Source organism: Armigeres subalbatus, chromosome 1 (genome assembly GCF_024139115.2).
Source record: "Armigeres subalbatus isolate Guangzhou_Male chromosome 1, GZ_Asu_2, whole genome shotgun sequence".
Classification (NCBI taxonomy): domain Eukaryota; kingdom Metazoa; phylum Arthropoda; class Insecta; order Diptera; family Culicidae; genus Armigeres; species Armigeres subalbatus.
Window position 1 is genome coordinate 103,747,555 of NC_085139.1, and position 17,483 is coordinate 103,765,037.

General features: G+C 42.2%; 1 protein-coding gene across 1 annotated transcript in view; it reads right to left on the reverse strand.

The window, feature by feature from the left end:
* The window catches only part of LOC134203753 (filamin-A), a 352,847-nt gene extending 335,587 nt beyond the window's left edge, over positions 1-17,260 (reverse strand). Inside the window, exon 1 of the mRNA XM_062678633.1 lies at positions 17,063-17,260. The gene's annotated coding sequence lies outside the window, so the exon portion shown is untranslated. The remainder of the gene's footprint in view (positions 1-17,062) is intronic.
* Positions 17,261-17,483: the final 223 nt, after the last annotated feature.

Sequence of the window (17,483 nt, forward strand, 5' to 3'; positions counted from 1 at the left end):
CTCCTAACGAGCGAGTACGCTTGTGGTGCTCAGTGATCGAACATCTGTTTCATTTCCACCGAAACCGTTTTTGGGGAGGTAAGTCTGGCAGGCCGATTTTTCTATTTTCGATGATCTTCTTTGCGGCAGTTTTCACTCACACACACACACTTTCCCCGTTTGCCAGTTGCCAAAAAAGAACACCGCAATGACGACGGACCTCGACGACGATGCTGTTTTTGTGGGGTTGCTTCTCAGATTGTGTGATGAGCTCGATTTGCGCGGATGTAAACAATGTATTTTTGCTTTCTTCTATGACCGATGTCGTTCATTTCGCGTTCTTTAATTTATCACACGGTGAGAATGAGAATGCGAGGATTCAGGACTGAGGAAAGTCAGTACAAAATGTTAACGATCAATCATATCTTTGAACCTTTCTTCAAATGAGCGTAATTGTTAACCTTGAATCTTGAAACTTCGAATGACTAATACTCTTTACATTTTTTGAAAATACGCTGTGCAAATGCACAGTATGTAAAGGATTCAATTCGGAAAAAATGTATTGGAAGTAACCACTTTCCTTCAATGAGATTGGCCGCTAGCTCGTATATTCTAATCTGGAAATGGAATTTGAACTTTCATAAAAATATTAGAAAATGTATTTAATCTTTATCGGTAAAATGTGGTCACCAGAACCGTTGACATCCTTACCCTCTATGTTATTTAAGGACATTGCCGAGAAGCAAAGATTAATGAAATGCTGTCTGTGAAAGACACGGCTTAACAGCTGTTAACCGACAAGTGTGGATCTTTTTGCGCATTTTAAACAATAATTATTGTTTCATGATTCGACATGAACAAGACCATATGCAGTGAATCTAATATTGAATTCTGGAAGGAATTGTTGGCGAACTTCATTTATTTTGTTTTGAATAGCTGGTTGGATGGCCTCATTTGCCCTCTCTTCACGATAGGGCACAGACTGGAGTGCGCCAATTACCGAGGAATAACTTTCCTTAATTCGGCGTACAAAATTATGTCCCGTATTCTGTCCAACAGATTTAGACCGCTTGAAGAGTCCCAAATCCTTGATAAATTCCGGGAGTACAACTTGCAGACACATCATCTGTTTATTGATTTCAAGGCGGCGTACGATTCAGTGAAACGGAATGAATTATACCAAATTACATGTACATGGCTTGTACATGGTTTTCCGGCGAAACTGATACGGCTAATTCGTATAACGTTGGACCAATCGAAATCAAGTGTAAGGGTTGCGGATGAAATATCGACGTCATTTGTTACCTTACATAGATTAAAGCAGGGTGATGCACTTTCGAATCTACTGTTCAATATTGCGCTCGAGGGAGCGATTAGATTAGGAGCGATTGTGCTCCTGGGATTTGCGGACGATATCGATATTATCGGGATTGATCGCCGTGCCGTGGAATAGGCTTTTCCGCCTTTTAAGAAGGAGACAGCGAGGATTGGACTCACGATCAATACCAGCAAAACGAAACACATGGTCGCTGGCAATCAACGTGAGTTCATTAGTGGTGGTGGTAGTGAAATGGTGCTGGATGGTGAAAAATTTGAAGTGGTAGAAGAATTTGTGTATCTTGGAACATTAATGACGTACGATAAAGCTGTTACCCGCGAGGTGAAAGGGCGTATTGCAGCTGCAAATAGGGCTTATTACGGGCTTCGTAACCAATTTAAGTCCCGTAGTCTGCAAACGAAGACAAAACTCGCGCTGTATACTACTCTGATTTAACCGGTGGCTTTATACGGCCATGAAATATGGACGTTAAAGGAGGCTGATCGGAGAGCTTTCGGAGTGTTTGAGCGAGAGGTGCTGCGGACAATACTCGGCGGTAAACAGGAGAACGGTATCTGGCGGTGTCGCGTGAATCACGAATTGTACCAGGTGTATAAAGGGCTGGATATTATTAAGCTTATAAAACATGGAATACTACGGTGGGCTGGTCACGTTGTTCGTATGCCGAAAGAACGTCAAGCTAAGATAATATTTAGCAGAGAACCCGAAAGAGGCCGCAGGCTTCGTGGATGGCCGCGTGCACGATGGCTTTTTGCAGTTGTAGAGGACCTCAGGGCGCTCAATGTTCAGGGCGACTGGAAGGATTACTCCAAGGATACTCCATTCGGCGTAGGTTCATCGAAGAGCTGTAGCCCATCAAGTATCAAGTAAGTAATGGTTTTTTAAAATCTTGTGGTAAAAATGTCATATTTGAGGAAATGTTTTCAGAGAAATGTCGTTTTCGGGAAAAGTCTTTTGTTGTAAAATGTTATTGTCGAGAATTTGCTATTTTTGGGGAATTTAGGCAATTGGTTTTCGGGAAATTGTACAATCTCAAAGAACCTCGCATGAATCAAAGAATGGGAAACCTTAATTATGTCAAACGTTCTTCATTCTTAACATATTTATGCAGCAACCATGATGGAGTGACTACGGGTAATAGCCAATACAATACCTAGTGGTACTAGCTAGTCAAGGACGAGCAACATAAATCATAGCAGCTGAGAGTAACCACAGGTAGGAATGAGAGGCTGGAAGCCACAGTTGGGTCCAAGCTGCTAGAACGAAGCGACTGGGGAACTCGCAGCCGGTATGAGGAGTGGCTGTTGGAAGCCGCAGTTGGAAGTCACATCCAAAAGGCAGCAGGTGATAAATGTCGAAATCGGGATAAAGCTGCTGATGGAAATCGCAGGCGAACTGAAGTGGCTGGTGGTAGCCAGTGGTCTTGACAGTGAGCTCGTTTGACCCTCTGCAAAAAGCTGCATATATCCACAAGCGGGCCATACCAAAGCGACCATGCGCCGATCCAAACACATTAGTCCAGCCCAAGGGCTTCGAAAACGTCAATGGACACTAGTGAAAGTTGAGGTAGATGGCTGACAGTTGTGTCATTCCGCTCCATGAATAAAGCTGGGCGACCCCGTCTTGAAATTACGGGGTGCGTGTTTTCTCTTGTTTCGGACAGCAGAACGATCGTGCGATCTGCCGAAATATTGTGTTCTGCTCTGCGATAATCGAACCCGCACTCCACACCACATACGTCTAGACGATTGACGTCGCTAACCGCACGGCCACGAAGCCCACGATTTCCAATATATTTCCTTCCCTAACATACTATTCCTTTCCAGTGCGCTCATGGAGGAGATGCAGAGGATTCCTCGGTCTCTTATAGCAATGAGTGTCGAACTAATTTTCCTCCCCTTATCCTAATTGACTGTGAGGACGTGGCATGTACAGTGAGAATAGCTTTCTACTCCCGAGAAAACTTTTCAATCGATGAACTGTGCATTATTTTTTGTTTCTCGGCCAATCACGACTAGCAACTACGATGAGTACAGTCAATCAAGCTAAGCTAAGCGACCCCGTCTTGAAATTACGGGTGGCTTAAAGCAGCAGTTGCCTTCCATTCCGTAGTACTACCCAGCCAGACGGGTGTAAGACCTGGTGACTACCCAGCCAGACGGGTGTAAGACCTGGTGATTCTTTCCTGGCTTACGGCGATTCGGCTCGGAACACTGAGGTCTACTCCGGTTGGGTCTGAGAGCCCTAAGGACCCATCAGACATAGTCAGAACTGACATTAGCAACGAAGTAACAACAGAGACAAACCCCTTCGAAGGAGACGCTTGGTAAGATCTTTACCCAACGCATCGGATGCGATAGAAAGGCGGAATTGAAGAAGACTGACAGCAAAACAGCCGTCGAGAAGAGCCTTAACTGTGCACCAGTAGCCCGTATGCAAGTCGGATTTTGCTGCAAAGGAGAAACCCCGAGTAACACACTTGTCATACGTTTTTGTAATCAATATAGGACTGAATTGAGTCACATTTGAGTTGCTGCATCTAAATCAATGTGTATTGTGCTACTAGGGACAAGAAATACAAGCGGTTACAAGGCAGAGAAGAGTACAAACATTGTCTCTTTCCCTTCCATAGTACCATGATTAAGGTACAGAAAGCGTTCACACTCAGTGATAGAGCGGCAGTGCGGTGAACGGGCAGCTTACTCACAGAACACCAAAAGGCGTCGTTAGAGGGAAAATCAGGCAAACGAAGTTCGCAACAAGAACAAAGGCCTTAAGTTGAAAGCAATGCTTCATGAAGTTTGTCGACCACCCAAGGCGGTACGCCTCCCCGATCGAGGGAGCCAACGCTTGGATGCTTCCTGCAAGATGTAAACCAGGAAAGAGAAGACAGAGAAAGTGGCAACCACGCGCACGGTGAGAGTTAGGGAGAAGGGGGAAGCACTGATACACTGGACGACAAAATCAGAACTTTTTTTGTATTCGCGATGCTCATGTGTCGCATTTGTAGTTTTCGACCTCTAAAATCGACAGGCTAAAGACGTTAGTTGATTGATTGGAAAAATTCGGAGATTTTTTGGTCTCAAAATTGAAGAATGTTCGTCGCTTTAATGCCGTTGAAGTCATTTTTTTGTTTGCATGATTGCATATTCATACAAGTTAAAATACTAAGTTAATACGATAATCTAAGTTATTACAATATCTATATGTCCCCATAAGTGTTTTTCAGACAAAATAGGGTTCCCAGGGGAAACGGTAGGTAGCGATGTTGAAAACTGTTCAGCAGCATAATATGCTTATATTATAAGCATAACAGCATATGGCAACTTGGATTAAGGGAAACCTGAACCTAATTACTTGTTGGGAAGTACTTGTTCTTGGACCCGGTTGTCTTCTAAGCGATTCTCACAATCGTTTCACGATTGTCTTATCCAACACATCTGGTTTCCTGTAGGTTGCTAGTTTGTTATGTTCCTAGCGATGCTCATTTTTTTGCATGATCGGATGGAGTACGGATGCTGTCATACAGAATGTACAAATTTTTGATTTACCAACTTCAATGAGAGTAAATTTACAGATTCAGAAGTACCTCATAAGGAAAATCAAACTAGCATGTTCATGCAAGTCCTTAGAGCCCCTGCGTATTATATGCAGTTCAAACAAGTTCAATGCAGATGTTCTAGGTTCTCCAAATTGTTTTGGGGTACAGATCAATTAGTCTACCAGATCAACCACCCCTTGTATCAAACCGAAATCAACCAAACAAGTCATCAGGTCCAACCACCCATCAAGGAAAAATCCTCCGTCTCAAGGCACTCGTTCAAGAGGAGACCTTGAGAGATAGTAAGCCCACTAGCTCAGACCACATAATGAGCTCACAATCAAACATTGAACATTGTGAAGTTCAAATACACCAACTGCAAATTTGTACTGAATCGGCCATCCGCTCAGCCGATAGTACAGCTTTAAACCAAATTCGAACGCGTCTTACACACTATCGCGACCGTTTAAGTTTGATCCGTCCTCCGGTCGAATTGCATGAAACGCACTCTATGCTCATCATGCAAGTCAATCTGTTATTAAGCAAAGTGAACGGAACAAGTGCAGTGAAAGGTGTGACAAGAGTGCATTGACAGTGCAGTGAACCAACCACAGTCGACTGGCGCAGTGCGCATGAGCAACGCAGAAGAAGCCTTTGGAGGAGCAGCGAATGCAACCATCCCAGTTGATAACAGCTGATAACTTTATTCTAGAAGTTCCGGCACCGATGTCGGACCGACCACCAGAAATGAATTCGTTTTCGAGCGGAAACGAACGCGGACAACTATTTTCAAGTTCGTTCCAAGCACACGATCATGAGAACGGAAGACAAGTAAATACAGGCCGGCGAAGCAGCACACCACCACCTCCATACCATTCGAGAGATCGTGCGACCTGGAACCATCCGGAAAGTGAAGCACAAGGACTGGAAGCAACCAGAGAATGAGAGAGATGCACTGCCGTAATCTGAGAAAGTGACGTAACAGCCAAATTACAACATGCATGTTCCTCTTTTTCTGTTAAAGAGCTCGATGAGTACTACTCGTTAACATCATTTTTGGAAAATGGTGTATATGTCACTTTTTCAGATTACGGCAGTGCAGGACAGGGAGAACCGTATTCGAGAGCAGTACTGAGAATGTGGGATGAACTGGATCGACTCATTCGTCGGGACCCTAGTAGCACAGTTCAGATCGATTTGATTGCAGCAACTCCAATGTGACTGGATTTGGTCGCATATGAGTCACAGTGACTGATATGTGACATCTGTGCTACTCGGGGAACAACCACGACCGGTGAGAGAAGAAGAAAGAAGGATACAAAAGGCTGTGCACTACTGGCCGTTCAAGCTCCGTGGAGACAAAGACACGACATCGCTCAACGTTTTCCTGGATCGAGTCGAGACGTTTGCAAGATCGGAGGGCATGAGTGATGCGACGCTGCTGAGTTCCATCAAGCATCTGCTGCAGGAGGACGCAATCGACTGGTACGCTTCATTCATGGAACGACTTCAAGTGGGAAATCCGAAGAGAATTCTTGCCTAGTGTCTATTCGCAGATTCTTCGTCAGGAGGCAAGCTTCAGGTTCCAAGAAAGGGAGGAGTCGTTCGGGAAATACTTTCACGGCATTTCTGCACTTTTTCGCTTTGTGGAACCGCCCATTCCGGAGGAAGTAAAGTTTTTCCTGGTAAAGAAGGACTTGAACGAGAACTACGCAGCTATCGTAACCGCAGCTAGGCCGCGTTCACTGGAGGAGATGGTGAAAGTTTGCACCGGATACGACGAAACACGTATGCTCTTGAACAGACAGCGCCGAATTCCAATTCTGCACAGTGCGCTACTGGAACCGAACTTTGTCACGCCGGTAACCATCAACAGGCCTGAAACGCTGCCTCAACAACAACAACCACACCGCTACAACAGACTTCACGCGGTAGTAGTAGAGGAAGAAGAATCACGTGATACTTGGCAGCATAGTATCGTTGATCTCACAGAGCAAGTCAACGCGCTGAAGCTGAACCTGGAGAGCAAAACCTGGCGTCCGAGCAACACGGCTCGAAACGATCAGCAACCGAGATTGGCAGACAGGATTCGTCGACCCGAAGAAGTTCGCCAGCTGGTCGGAAATGCAGAACAACCCAGAATGCAGCCACGGAGGCAGCAACTCATGCAGTATCAACAACGGCAGCCACAGCAGCTACTAGATCGCTCTGAACTCGAACTGCTGCGACGGGCCTACCTATACATATCTTCGCTTGTTAACGAGCCTGTCATCTATACTTCGATATTGCAATTAATTGCATATTCTTCGGCAACTCGGCAGTACGAAAATTATTTTTTTGTTCATTATCTTGGCATATGCACACTAGCACATGTTTCGAAATGGACAAATTGATATGAAATTTGCGAAAAAGAATCAACGTGTTTTGGAGGGACTCGAACCCTCAACATCCCACGCACTATATACAAATCCGCCCAGCCCGTCGTTGGGGGCATAGAGTGTGATGCTCTCGAATAATAAACAAGGTGGGCTCACTTGACTGTGGATATACAACAGTAAAGCACATGTGAAGATTGGACAAATCAAGCATGCGAAAGATATTCAGTTTGCAAAAAAAAAGAGCAAGCCGTGGAGGTTGGTACTTGGATTCTCTGATGTTTCTTCAAAAGCTCCGGAACACAATGGCCGATTGGGCCAATTTTCAATAGCAAAAAATAGGAAGGATTCCGCGTTGAATGCAACCTCGGATAAGGCTAAGTACAAAACACATACAGATATACAGACATGGGGAAGCAGGGACTATGTCCAAGGGCTTAACGACCCCTCCCCACGGCCTCTGCGAGTTAGGGGGCCTGCCTAGGACGTGGTGGGGTTCGGCAGCGGGCTTTGTTAAACCTCTGAAAAAAGTTGTATGTGTCCGCAAGCAGGCCCTATCAAAGCGACCATGTGCCGCTCAAAGCGCACAGGAGCCCAGGGAATGCCCATTGGCACATCAAGATCAATGCCAGCAAGAACCTGATTATGACATTCTGGCCGCGTGTAAACAGACCTTGTCTTGGATATCGTAATATTGTGAAATCGAGAGCTGGCAGTCTGACATTCTACTCTTTTAGTAGAGCGAAACGGAGAGGGGGCTAATGGCTAGGCTGTCTTCCGTTCTCTGAAACCGTGACAGGCCTTTTAGCACGCTGTCCAATCCTGCCACCAAGCTTTGCCTGCTGGGTGGGAGTAGGCTCAGATGCCCTTTCCTGACTTGCGCTGATCTGGCTCTGAACACGTAAGTGTCAACCCTTGCATGGCCTCCCTGCACGCCGTAAGACATGCAAAGATAACCATGGGATCATTAAAGGCGACTACTCCAGTAGGATTCGACGGCAGCCACAACTACAATGAGTGAAGCTAAATATAATTCTCTTGACGATGCGTTAGGCATGGAGGTGGCAAACCCCTTTATCAGGAGGGGTTTGGCAAGGTCTCCTCCCAGGGAGGCGGAGAGTGGAGTGACGGAGATTGTATAACATTTCACCGAAACCTATTTCGCGGAATTCATTTCCGCGGTTGAACAATTCGCGGAATGACATTTGGCGGTTTGTAACTTTTCGCGGTACGACATTTGGCGGTTTGTACCTTTTCGCCGAATGACTTTTGGCGGAATGTACCATTTCGCGGAATGCACCATTTCGCGGAATATTAATAATAATAGCCTTTGTTCATTCAGCATTCCCACAATTATTACCTGCGAGGTTTCTAAGCCAAGTTACCATTTTTTTTGCATTCGTTTAACACGAGATTAACACGTTGAAACTTTTATAAAAGCCGAAAAAAAATGTCGATAAATTTCCTAGACCGGGTCAGAAGTTGAACCCAGCCTCCTTCAGCATAGTCTTGCTTGGCAGTCACGCATCTTCCCGCACGGCTAAGGAACGCCTCCCAGAATATTTAGAAATAGTTTCAATCGCCCCTTATACCGGGCTGATACACCCATTTAAAGAAGACGTTACCCCTCCCATCGTCTTATACCGGACAGGCGCGTTCTTTTAAAGAAGGCATTATCAACTCCTTTCGCCTTATACCGGGCAGATGCATCCATTTAAAGAAGGCGTTATCCCTCCTTTCGCCTTATACCGGGCAGATGCATCCATTTTAAGAAGGCGTCCCAAGTAACAATTTTCATGCTTGTTAGATTTATTTAATTCTTATAGCGGATTTATAACAGCAGTCACCATGGCTAGTTGCTCAGATTTATTGGCGATCTTATTGCTATCAATAAACCTCTAATAAATCTGCTCGAAATGCTTCAAACGTCAAATGCCGACTGGTCTTGTTAGCAGCTCTACGGTTGTGATGAAGAGCATAATAAGTCCAATTTTCAAAGCTTGATCAAAGCCATAATTTTGGGTCGTAATGAATAACCCCAATAAGAATATTTACATTGCAAAGGGTTTATAACGGTGTTTAATAAGAGCAAAATTTTTCTGATCGAAATCTATGATGGCCATATTGGAAATGGAGAACCATCTTCAAGTCAGTGAAATTTATCACTGGAATTTATGATTAGACGATGTTTTCGCCGCAAAAGACAAGTTTTTGGTAAAAGATATAAAAAAAAAAAACAAACATATTTGGGTGTAATATCAATAAATTTAGTGAAGATTTACGTTATTGATGTTATAATAATTTTCAATTTATTCCCCAAAACTATATTATTTTGCGGGCGCGTAGTGCTTAATCTCATTTTTGCACTAGCTTTCACCATGAAATCAAGCGCGCACCTCATTTCCATGAAAGTACATCGGAAAAAAAAACTTGAAAAAGTATTATTTTGTAGTTATCTTCATCATAATTTTCATCAACACTTTAGTTTGTTATTATTTGTTTGCAAGGTTTTGTTTCTCTTTTTTCAAAGCAACATTTTTGACAGCTGTTGCAGTCAAATTCCCTTTTTTGCAGGCGACTTGAAACGGATTTTCATATACTCTTATAAGAGGTTTATAGTGGTAATCTAGAGAGGGCCATTTGAACATATCTTACTCTTATAGTGGTCATCAGAAGGTAATCCTGTAGTAATGGGTTTTATTGACAGTTCTTGTGATTCGATCTTGAAAACCATTCCTAGAGCAGAATAAAACTTGAAATGTTACTTGGGGTTACCCCTTCTTTCGCTTTATACCGGACAAACGCGTTTTTTAAAGAAGGCATTATCAACTCCTTTCGTCTTATAGCAGGCAGATGCATCCTTTTAAAGAAGACGTTACCCCTCCCTTCGCCTTAAACCGGGCAGACGCGTTCTTTTAAAGAAGGCATTATCAACTCCTTTCGCCTTATACCGAGCAGATGCATCCATTTAAAGAAGGCGTTACCCCTCCATTCGCCTTATACCGGGCAGATGCATCCATTTAAAGAAGGCGTTACCCCTCCCTTCGCCTTATACCGGACAGACGCGTTCTTTTAGAGAAGGCATTATCAACTCTTTTCGCCTTATACCAAGCAGATGCATCCATTTAAAGAAGGCTTTACCCCTGTCTTCGTCTTATACCGGGCAGACGCGGTATTTTAAAGAAAACATTAGCAACTCCTTTCGCCTTGTAACGGGTGGTAGGTATGGTGGGGTTTCAGGTTTTGAAACCCGCAACCCGAGTCAAACCCGATGGGTTCGGGTTTGAAAAATTAGTACAATATCGGGTTCGGGTCGGGTACGGGCTTAAGAAATAAAATACTGAAAATTATTTTATTCAGTTTTATTAATTGTGAGGCTAGTTCGTTGTTTGGGCTTACATTTTTTTCAGTTTAAAGAAAATATCTTGTTTGAATTTTTCGGGGAAAACTTTTGTGCGGGCTCAAATAATTAAATTATGTCGGGTTCGGGTTTGCATTAAATCCAAAAAAATATCCCAGATTTCATGTAATTAAGCAGAAATCGGTAAATATTTGATTGATAATTATTCTAACTGAATTCCGCCAAATGGCATTCCGCGGAATGATTTTCGGTGAAAAGGTATATTCCGTGAAAAGTCTTTCGGAGAAAAGGTGCACTCTGCGAAATGTGTTTCGGAGAGTTGATACATTCCGCGGAATGTCGTACCGCGAAATGTTTTTCGGAGAAATAGTATACAACCAGTGACGGATGCTAGCAACACCGGAGTCTTCCCAGCAGTGACGGTGCTCGGGGCGCCACTACCCGGAATGCAGGTGGTCGCCGAGCATATCATCGAGTTCGCGAACGCAAGGCAGAACATCAGTAAGGAATTGAAACAGAACCTTCGGATGCTCCGCCAGGCCGCCGTTCGCGTCGCAAGATAAGATCAGGATGCGTTTATGTGGGTGGTGGGAAAAGAGAAGGCCGACTAATGTGCTCAAACCGATGCCTTCTCCTTAATTCTTGGAGGAGCGACTATGGCCCAAGAGGCGATTGATTCGTCGTTAGGCGAGAAGACCTCTGTGCGCCTAAGAGGCGGAAGGATGTAACGTGCCCGCACCGGGGATGAATGAGCAGACCACCGTGAAGTGTTTCAAGCTGCGAAACTGGCCTTTAACAAGGGCCTCAAGAGCAGTAAGAGAGCGTGTTTCGACTACCTTTGCAAAGGGGAGCTAACGCGAATCCGTGGGGTGACGCCTACAGGATAGTGATGGCCAAGACCAAAGGGAGCTCTTCATCCCCGAACGGTCCCCGGATAGGTTGGCGAGGATTATCGAGTTACTCTTCCCGTCCCGAGCCACAAGCCCCAGGCCTCCTGCAAGATTTTAAACAATACTGGGCCATCAACGGCGTTCGTGATGCATGAGTTTTCCAATCTAAGCCACAAGTTCTCACTGAATGGCGCGAATTAAATCGCATGGTTTCCAATGCTGATAAATGCTTCATAATCTCATTTTCCCGAAAGCGCATTTCAATCGACTTCAATTGCAAAATTGGTTCTACAAGTCTTAAGAGAGAATCTGTCGTTAAGGACCTAGGTATGTTACTTGACTCTAAACTATCTTTCAAGGATCATACCAGTTATGAAGAACGATGCGGACAGATAGGTTAAGAGCGCTTAAGTACACGTCGTCAGGTATTAAAAGCACTTTTTATTTCTGACCTTTCGCTATCTAAAGTAGACTGTCCGTCCTTGCTATCAAATTTAAACATTCATATTCCTATTCGAGAGCTTCGTTCAAGCTCCTTTATTTTCATTAGGGGTGCTTGAACAAGTCACGCTCATAATGAACCCTTTATAACCATGTGTCGTATATTTAATTAATGTTCTACTGGTTTTGACTTTTTTCTTTCTCGTGTCTTTTATGTTTTTCGTAATTTTATCCCCACCTCGCCACACGTCACATAAAAATGAACAGGTTAGATAAGATTGTAATTTATAAATAGAAGCAGTTATATAATAGGTGAAAATAGTAGTATTAATCTAAAATTGTATCATTTTTAAACATTGTATTTTCTGTTGTTGTGAAAAGAAGAGGAGGATTTGCGCCAAGAGCGCAAAGTGCTCTACTCAAACAGGCTTTTCCCTGTGCCTAAGAAATAAAGAAATAAAGTATCCATCAACAGATATCTGCGTTCTATTGTTAGGACTTGGAGGTCTCATCGCTAAGCTCCATCGACGACGCCATTCAAAACCGATATGTTGCTTCGAATCGAGACGAAACGAAACACATATTCGAGACTTCGAAACGATACGAAATCAAGGTCCAGTCAATTCGAAATTTCACGAAACAAAACGAAATTTAATTTTTTTTCCGCGGAATTTTTATAGAATTGATTTTACATTATGTACGCAATTCTATTTTTTTTTTCAATGTCAAATAACAGCTTTGCGACCCATAGGGGAGGAGAAGACCGCCAGCTGTCTTCGAGAGAAAAAGTAGAATCATTGGAATTTACACAATGTTGAATAGGAAATGAAGTATATTTTTGTTATAAAACAAAAATTAAAGACGTTTTTCAAAAAAATCTTGGTTTAAGGGTTTAGAATTTAAAAAGCACACAAATAAGGCATGATATCTTGATGCAAGGGTGCTAACGATCATTCAGTAATTTGCGTTCGATCATTTAGTAGTTTCTCAATAACACATTCCAGAAGCTGAATTTCAAAATATGTTGTATAGCGGACTTCTAGTGCGAAGGTTTTTCTACAACTCTGCCTAATGGTTCGTTGTTTGAATTCCACTAGTAACGGAGTTATAGCTATAGTTTCAGTAACTTAGACTAAATGATAACAAAATTCCAATCATTTAGTCTAAGTTACTGCAACTAGCGCTCTAATTCCGTTATTAGTTGAATTGTATTAACGAACCATTAGGCAAAGTTGTAGAAAAACCTTCGCACTCGAAGTCCACCATACAACATATTTTGAAATTCAGCGTCTGGAATGTGTTATTGACAAACTACTAAATGATCGAACGCAAATTACTGAATGATCAATAACATCCTTGTTTGATGTTTCTATTTTTTTCGAATAAGCAGTTAATGCTTAAGATTGTTGAATTTCTAACCCCACAAACTAAAAATTGTTTGACTAAAAAAAATTTATAACGTTCTAGAGGCATTTTAATCGTCATTTTCTATATCATGCCATGTCAAATTTCCATGATTCTACTTTTTCTCGAAACTTTTCCAGGTGGCAGCACTGATGAAGGAACCGCCCCCATAGAGTTATAGTAACAGAAGAAGCAGTCTACGATAAATCGCCGCGTTCCCGTTTACCATTGGCGATACGGCAATACCCCAGCATTTGTGCCGCATTCAAAGGAATTCATCGTGGAGTATGTGTGCTTCCGAATCTGATCAATTTTGTTTCAGTTCAGCTTTATATCAGTAATGTGATATGTGATTATGCTGAAGCATACTTTATATTGACTAATCAGCGTGGTTTTACGGTATTGAGCTAACTCAAAACCAGAAAATTAATGCATAGATTTTATTTTTTTTCAAGTGGGAGTCTCTTTTATATATTTGCCAGGCGTATACGCAGATAGAAAATTGTTAATAGCATATATTTGCTCGCAAGACGAATCCTCTGCACCGTTCTAAAATGCACAAAGATATGTATTTCAGAAATGTGTCCGCAAAGTTTTTACGACTGTAGTTGGCCAGGTATGAAGAAATAGTTTTTCCTTTCTCGTACAAAAACTTGTAACAAAAGGATATCATTTCCTTTCAAATTCAACCTTAGGAGGCTCGGAGACTCATAATCTTATATACAACCAACTCGACGAACCAAGCTTTTGTCTGTTTGTCCTTGTATATGTGTTTGTGCATATGAGGCATGCAAAAATTGTTGTCAAATTTTCATCCTCAAACGACTTCAATTGAGTGCAACAAACAGCTGCTATGGACAGTATGAGCCGTTACAGTCAATTTAGGATTAGGAGAGGAAAATTAGTTTGACACTCATGAGAGACCAAGGAATGCTCTGCATCTCCGTGAGCGCCACGGGAAAGGAATCTTTGGTTTGTTGAAAAGGCAATATGTATTCATGTGGAACCACCTTGGTAAGCGACTAAATATTTATTGTAAACGAAGTTTTTTTTTGAAAACTGGAAGACCGTGTTTCAAATCTATCCAACGTTTCGTTCAGTAATAATGCTTCCCTAAGGGCCTTCTTAACTCTAAAGCGGTGCTTATTCATGCGCCTAAACCTGGTTTAAGGTATAAGAGGTGGCCTTTAATAAGAAAGAGCCGCTCTAAAAATACTTCACAAGGGCCTCAGGAATCCAAGTGACGGTTTCGCCTCTTTGACAAAGTTGTACTGATCTGATTTATATCTGATTACATTTACACTGAGTCCGACGTCTTCAATATTAAGTAGGATCACTTTTGAAAAAAATAGGATAGAATAGTTATAGATATTTTTCGTTTTCTTTTGGACATTTCTAACAAAACACTTAAGACGTTTTATAGAGGAAATCTAAAAACGACTAACAATAGGATTATGCAGTAAGCGTTAATAGAAACAATGTATAACATTAAGTTTTAAAAACAGCTTTATGATTCTGTTCAGCGGCGCAGCTAAAATTTCTGATAATACATGACTATACGAGACAGTTTCGAAATTCTGTTAAATTTCGTTTAAAGCTAGTTTTATCTAGCGATTTTTTTTGTAATTTTACGAAACGAAATGAAATCAAGAAATCAGATTTCGCCATTATAAAAATTCGCGAAATTCCGCGGAATTTCGTATCGAGCCACCTGAAACGATTTTTTTTTCGAAATACCGCATATGCTTAGTCTTCCATACAATTCAAAGTAGCGGAGAATAAATCTGTAGGCGACCGCTGCATTGGAATCCGGTAGGACATCGCATCAGAGTCAATCTCATAACATAATCGAAGATATTCAATTTCGAAAAGGTGCATACATTGCTATAAATAATTTTATTTTGTGCTCCATTCATTATTAAGGTATCATATAACAGTCAAAAAGTCTAGTTATTGAGAATCAGCATATTTATTATGTTTCAGATCGCTTGTCAACAACAGTAACTCCCGTATTTTCATATTTTAGTTCGAGTTTAAGGGCCTTGATCCACAACCTTACTACCATCATCCTAAACACAAAAAACACCTGAGTGCTAAATTTAGAAAAAAAAATACACTACACGGTTTATATACTGAAACAACACTTCACTTAAATAAAACAAAATGTACGACAATTAGCATAGTTTTAGGTTCGATATGGATATGGGCGTAGCATATACCGTCAATTAAGGTGAAATCGAAAACTACAAAAAAAACTTGGTGATCGCAATGTACCGTTGTAATGCGTTTTGTTTATCCAAGTGAGATTTACCAATGAGCAAAAACTAAAACATGCTTTGCAGTACACTGGTGTCGCTTTTTACACGGGTAAATATTATCAATTTCTTGTTCCACCTCAATTTCCACATTTATTAAATGATTTTCTCTGATTCTTTGTGGATTTTTTCGAGGATACCCAAAGTTTTAATAAATTCCACAGAAATAGCCAAAATCATACATCGTTAAAGTGACCTCGGCTGCACACAATTTGAAGTTCAATACAAATTTGAACATGTATCAAAGCGGAAGATTAATAAAACAATTCTGTCGAACAATTAGAAAATGTTCATACATTTTTAGGAGCTGTAAAAAACTGTATAAAATGTCAATTTTTGCGTGACGTAACTTCGTTCTAAAAAACTGCCACTTTAATTGCAATTGACATTGCGAACACACATGTTCAGTTCTATTAATAACACTTCATTAAAAACACAACAGCAATACAGCTGGATAATAATTTAGCATATTATTCCCTTCACATTCTCCATTATAAGCCCATAAATATAGCAGCACCTAATTTCAAGTACCAAATAAAGAGGCCATGTGGATCATTAATCAATATCCCCCGATACTACGGTACTGAACTTCTCACGCCTTCGTTTTCCCACCGAAGGTGATCGCGCTAAGAGCGCTGGGCTAAACGTGGCTAAACTTAGGTCAATAATTGCCAAAAATATGTCAGTGTCGACTCGCAAAAACAGAAACGAAATAGAACAGAAAATAACATCCCGTCTGCTGTTGGAATCTACAAACACAAACCGTGAAAACACGACTCGAAGTGATCACCACCGTGGCGCTTCCTCTTTTTCAAAATATCTTTTCCACCTTTCCATACGCTTGCTCTCTTCTCGTGGACCCTTTCCCGCATCCGATCCAACTCACTCTCATTTTCACACGCGCGCATAGTTTTTCCTCCGATTGCACTTTGCTTCTTCGTTCGCATTTCCTTCTGCTGCTCGCGAGTGTGGGGCACTTGTTTTTCTCGACACGCATCCGTTTGTTCTGTTGTGGTCGTAGCTGCGCAGCAAATGGTTCGAGAAAAATCATCGTCTTCTTCCGCGATAGTGGAAGAATTTTCACTCCGTATTCTCCGATTTGCACATCATTACAACCGATTAGATGATAAATGAGCACTTCTGTGCCGGGCCTGCCATTTTCCTCCCACAATTCGATCACAGATGTACACACGTAAGCGATTTTTCATCAACATGTCACGATCAGCGGTTTGCACAGCTTTGACAAACAAAATCTACACCCTCCCTTGATGGCAGTGGATTGTTCGACTTTCCGTACGGTTCATCCTGACCAGATCCTGACGTAATAACGATCTTTCAAAGAAGGAAAATCAGGAAAATCTACCACACTATTGATCGCACCAAGGATCGAACGTCGTTCTGCGAAAACAATTTTCACCTTTCCGTCGACGACGGCTGCCACGAATACTCATTCGCGTTCCGCAGGTTTGTTTCACGCACGGTTGCACGAATGCACGGTTCTTCTTTCGCGCGGCGCACAAGAGGTAGAAGGGAAAACGATGCACACGGTTGGTAGGGTACCTACTGACTGACTGAGTTACGCGTTTGTTCCTGTGGGACACGACTTCACCGAGCGAGCTGAGAATCGAAACTGATCGAGCGACGAGGATCGTTGGGTGATTTCCTTCGCCATGCTGGCCCGTAGCATATTCGTTTCCTTCGTCACATCGCACGGTGGGGGGTTACTTTAATCATGTTGGTTAAAAGCCAACTGGTACAGGGATGTTGGAAGGAGCTTCTTGTCGCTCAGGGTCGTCGGCCGTCCGGAACCGAGCTTTATTTCGATGCTCTGATTGTTG